Raw genomic sequence first — 6,000 nt, forward strand, 5'->3', positions numbered from 1 at the left:
TTTATATACTCAATTTATTAAACTGTAAGCTCAAGCACAAAGTAAACATATCTATCCCGGTTTGAGGTAAAACAGAACCAATTTTCTGTTTTGTAATTTTACTTTTTAGCTGGGCCTCTTCTAATTGAACTCTCTGAAATCAACAGCATATTGTTCAGAAACTGTTCACTCTCAGAGTGATAAGACCTAATTATACCAAGGAATGGTATGCACAGAGGCTCTTGCTTAGACTTATTGCTATAACATCCAAGGTCGGCTCACTGTTATTTGCCCCGTTGGAGGGTTGGAAACAGAAAAGCATAGAGTGGTCCCACCTGTAGGGAGGAATGGACAGGACAGGTGACCCAAAACTGACCAACAGGGTATTCCATCCCAACTGCCCCATGCTCAGTATAAAAGCTAAGGGATCAAAGGGTCAACACTCTTTCTTCAGTGGCCGACGTCCAAGGAGGACCCTGTCTGTCTGCTTTTGACCCCGATACGAGCATTCCTGACTCCAGATCCGGAATCCAGCTCCCGTCCATCGCTGAGTCCAGTCTGGGACTTTCCCTGTGCCTGCTGGTGATGCAATTGTCATCCTGGGAGCTGGATACGGTTTTGTATATATTGTATACTTTTTTAAAAAAAATATTTTATTATTATTTCATTATTTATTAATATTTTCATTAAAGTAGTTTAGTTCTTTTTCTAAACTCGTGAATCTCCTTATCTCTTCCTCTCCTCTCTTTGGAGAGATAGGGGGTAAGGGGCCATCTGTCATTCTGATTGGTCAATCTGGCCAAAACCACAATATCCAAACAAGGAACACACCTGCACATATGTAACAAGCCATGTAAGACAAAGACTTATACAACTATACAGCTATTTGTTCAGGATAACACAAACAATAGAAAACGTTCTTCACATTAAAATATTTTTCTAATTCTGTCCTGACATTGTCACTTTTCTGTATATGTTTGCCTAATACAGTGACTTTCATCATCCAGTAGAGACATCCATGTTTTGTAGGACAGTCGTCAACTTCAGGCCATTTTTACTTTGATAAATCTGGTCAGACCTACTGGAGCAGACAGAGTTTGAATGATAGACTTCATCCTTTTACGTACATGGTCAGGAACAGCAGAGTATCGCCAGGTAAGCGTCCAAGTGCAGATATGTTGTTGACCAAACTAAACAGCTTGCCCATTCTTTAGCATATATTCACCAAAGGCTTGTAATGAAGAGAAAGGGTATTATCCCCCTTTTACAGATGGGAACCTATGCAGAGAGACTAGGAAAAACATGGGGCAGGGCCTTTTTATGGCCTTTGATGAGATCTTCAGTTCAAACAGTAAATCATTTTTCTCTACTCCTGAGACAGGGTGGCCTCATCTATCCTGTCTGTTGTGAACAGCCCCTGATTATCGGGGAACCAAAGACATAATTGACCCAACTACATTCAGTATGATAAAGAAAAGATTGTCTTGAGAGGAATAAAATTTAGTTAATATTTGTTACAGATACTCTGCCACAAAAGGTTTATTTTCCAAACTAGGAAAATTTTGAAAAACAGGGATAAGAAGAAGATACTTTAACAAGAAAACATAAGTAAACAGCACAATGTTTGAAAGGCTAACTTACTATAAAGAAAGAAGGATCATTTTTCACAAGGAAAAGGGCATGTTTGTCTAAAAACATCTCAGTATAACAGTAAGGTGAAAATAGTAAAAAGAATATGCAAGAAATAGACAAATGAATAAAGAGCTATCATCAGTATATAGTAGATCTTAGAGACTCATGAGAAATATTCTAAACATTTCTGTCTGGAGTAATATGGATAATGAGGAGGATTGGTGGGATGTTATTTAACATCACAGTTCAAAAATATAAGAATAGCTTAGCCCTTTAGTAGATGCAAATGGTAAAGTAATTAATAAGGATAAAGAAGAATCAACAAATGCAAATCCAGACAATAAATCTTTCTGTTCTGCACTTGGAAGGAGACAGGTTCATGTACTTATATCACATCAGATTGACAGTGGACTTTCTACTAGTAACAAGGGGAAGTGTTAAACACAATGTCTGTTAGAAATAAGTATCTTAAAATCCGTAGGCCTGGATAATTTGTGCCTGATTGTCTTAGGAGTGCTGGTTCAGATGTTTGGAGCCAGAAAGAATGCTAACATGCTGTCAATATTAGATAGGATGTGCAGTATAATCAAAATAGGCCAATTAGCATGACTTCTAGCTCAAGTAAAATAACATCAGTTCAAAGTTATTTCAATTTACAAGTAAGTCAACATTTTAAAAAATCTTGAAAGAGAAAGATATTACACAGTTGTAATATAGGAAAGTTGTAGGAAAATGTACCTTGAAAAATAAACGCATTTTCATTCTTATAGAAGACCAAAATGGTCTAAGACTAAAAGTGGTAAGATTAAACACTAAAAATTTTGGCAAATATTCTATGAACGTAAAGCTTCTATGCCTTAATGGGGTATGACATTGTGGTTAAAAAATAGCACCAAACATTTTCAATAAATTTGCTAGCTGGAATAAGAAAAACTACTATTTTGAACAAAATCAATACATCACCTGAGACAAAAATCTAATGTAAATACTGAATTGCACTAAAATGAGTGGATAAAAGATTACTCATAATCCATGTCAATGAATGGAGAAACATGAGTTAAGAGAGGGCTGCCCAGAGACCAAGAAAACAGACAAGACCTATAGGTGTCCAGGGTCTAATATTGAAGGAAAGCATCAGGATACTGACCTACAAGTGGTCCCTTGGATCTCACATCCTGGATATACTTTACAGTGAAAAATAGCAGAAAAACTGAGAAGGAGCCTTGCCATTAACTGTGACTCAGAATTACATTTTACTGTCTATATTATAAAACAATATTTTTCTTGAAACCTTGGTACAGTTGGTAAAGTGCTTTACCTTTTCTTTTTCCAGAATAAAACCTGTATTATTTTTGGCCCCAAGTTTATCTGGTCTCAGAGGGATGTCTAAGTAAAGGGGATACATTAACTCTCCTCATGCAACATATCCAAATCAAATAGTGTATGTTGGTAGTCCCAGTGAAATTGCACCCCATGATGTCTGAGGAACCTAGAGACTGGGGTGTGCTCCCCATCCTCCAGCAAGGCTTTCTGACAGATCAACCATGTTCAGGTGTTGGATTATGGGGACAAGCTCCCCTGACAAACATAGAGAAAGGCCTTTTTTTGAGGAGCAGAAAGCAGAGGAAGAGTTCACAGCACTAAAGACATCTTTCATAAAGTCTAAATAAAGAAAACAAGAAAGAGCTGGTATATAATTTGGTAGAGAATGGAATGAAATCTGGTGGTTATGCTTTCAGAAGGATGTGTGAAAGGTTATAGATCTGAGTGATAGAAATATTTATCATGAGGGGAGAGGAGCAGTTAGTTACCTTGCAGCAAGACACTTGCAGAGCTCTGTATGTAACATTAAATAAGGAGCAGGGACTTGACTATGGTGTCTAAGTATCATCATGAGGAGAGAATACTGGGTATTAAAGCCATAATGCTGATGGAAAGGTATTAGATAAGATGGAAGGAAAATGCCAAGGAAGGAGTTTTGGCTCCAGACCTTCATGCTGAAATTTAGATTAGTGCTAGAGTGCTAAAGCAAGTAGGTTTATTAATCATATTCAAGACAGTGGTCGACTGTCCAAGTCCAGATGCCTTCTAAATCTGTAAAGAACATTTTACTTGCACACAAACTATTGGCCGCAAGAATGGAGTGAAATACAATGGCTACCAGCATACTGAAGGCTGAGATAATGTCATGATTCCTGTGTCCCTGTACTCTGGCAGAGAGAATAAGTTCCTCTGCTGGTGAACAAGGTGAGACAGCTACCAAGACTTCTATTGTCCACTTTGGTCAGTAATCTGAAGGTGAAAACCTCAGTCTTTCCCCCACCTCTCCCAGATGGTGTCTCCTGAGGTTTCTTGCAGGTGTGGCACCGCAAGCCTGCCTGAGGCCACTGTCCCTACTCCCTCCCCATGCGGTTGAGGGGAGGCTGAATTATAAATGTGAAGAAATAGTTCCATAAACCATTTTGGAGGAAATTCTTTGTGTTTCCTATAAAAGGCAGCTTACACCTCAGGGAAAGGCAATACACTCCAAGAGACCTCTCTCAAGTGAAAGAATTCAATTTGTTTGTGTTTTTTTTTAAAAAAACCAAACAGAGATGGTAAAGGGGCTAAGTCCCTGTGTCCTTTAGGGCAGAGTTGTTCCAAACTTTTCCCTTGGTTTCTTTTAACATGGGCATTACACTCCGAAAACACAGTTCTGTAGAAATGTCACATTCCTACAAAATCTGTCTGCTCATTGCATGTCTTTGAGAAGTAGCTCCTGCTTTTGCTGACAAAAAGAATGTTTCACTTCTGTTAGCACTGCAAAGCCAATTACAGCGTGGAACAGGGAACTGTACTCGGGCCATCTTTGTGCATCAGCAACAGCACCGTCACCTAATTTGCACACACAGAACAATTATGACTGGCAAGGATATAGGAAGCAGCCTGGCTTTTAGATTCCAGCTTGAACGTGAACGATTGTCAGTAGAAAAAAAATAATCTTTTGATTCTGAGCAAATGTGATCTGAAAGCACTCTAGAAAGAAGCCACACCTATACCTATTTTTATAGTAAAAATATATATCGAGCTAATGATCAGCAATAAATAAGATAGAACCCCAAGAAATATACTCATAACACTAGATTTCCTTTTATCCAATAATTACTTTAAAAATATTTCCAGCTTTGATTAATAAATCAGTTCTATTACTTTGACTAACTGACCCCCTGACTGCAGTTGACAATTTATACTTACACAGCTGTGTCCATAAATAGAAAGACTATTAGATCCCAGAAAAAAAACCAAAACAAAACAAAGAGATGAAGATATTGTGAAATGGAAGTTACAACAGGAGAGTGGAAGGTGAAGCATACATTTCAGAGTGGTTATGATGTAGGGATGTATGGATGTATAAATGAATTTAATTTTTGATGTGGAAATATTTATGAAAATGCTGACTATTACACTTTAAAACCATAAATTACATTTATGCTTCTTTTCTGCTTTTATTCAGTGCCTACATTTAATGTTTTTAGATGGAGGGCATACACAAGGACTCAGAATCTATATCTGCACGGACTTCACCCCATTTTTTCTTCTGATGGTATTATCTTTGTAGACTATTATGTTTGCAAGGGGAAAATCTTTTTGCTATTAACAGAAATAACTGCATTGTATGATCTGCATTATGGTCTGTTGATTACTACAGATTAGTGCAACAATATTTTCTTATCATTTGGATCAACAAGGAAAATATTTTTCTTCAAGGACAGACATCCACCGTTGCCAGATATGATCACAATGGGAAGGACAACAGGATAGATAGCAGGATGATCACATCAAAGGCACTATTACAAATTTACAAATTCTTGAATTCTAAAATGTCTCAGTCCAAACGTAATGTAGAATTAGTGTTATGCAGGAGGCCAGGCTGGCCTTCATACAAATCTTCAGCTGGTCCTCAAATGTGGCTTCCACACTGAAAAACATAACTGACTAGTTTGAGACAGGAACTTACTGACATCCTCTGTGACTGGACAGAGATGAGCACATAACCCACAGTGATTACCAAAATGCCACTGAAGTGAGTTCATTTAGAAAAGTGTATGAGTAAACACATTTTTCAGTTCTGCCGCCTATGACTTAAAGGTCTGTAATTTTGACTCCTGTCCATTTCCAAACAAAATGAGGCTTCATTTGCTAGTGAATACATAACCACGATGCCAAGTTTGTCTATTATTTTCCCTTTGTATGTGCTTTAGAGATTCTTTGCTATAAGTGGCTCTATTCTAAGGCAGAAATAATATTCTAGTCTATCCCAGATAACCCTACAGCCCAGGATGAAATTCTTGTTTTAAATATAAATTATAGTGGTTTCATTTCAATTTTATTTTACAGTCAAGGAAGGAA

The sequence above is a fragment of the Larus michahellis genome, chromosome W (assembly GCF_964199755.1).
Source record: "Larus michahellis chromosome W, bLarMic1.1, whole genome shotgun sequence".
In the NCBI taxonomy this organism is placed as follows: domain Eukaryota; kingdom Metazoa; phylum Chordata; class Aves; order Charadriiformes; family Laridae; genus Larus; species Larus michahellis.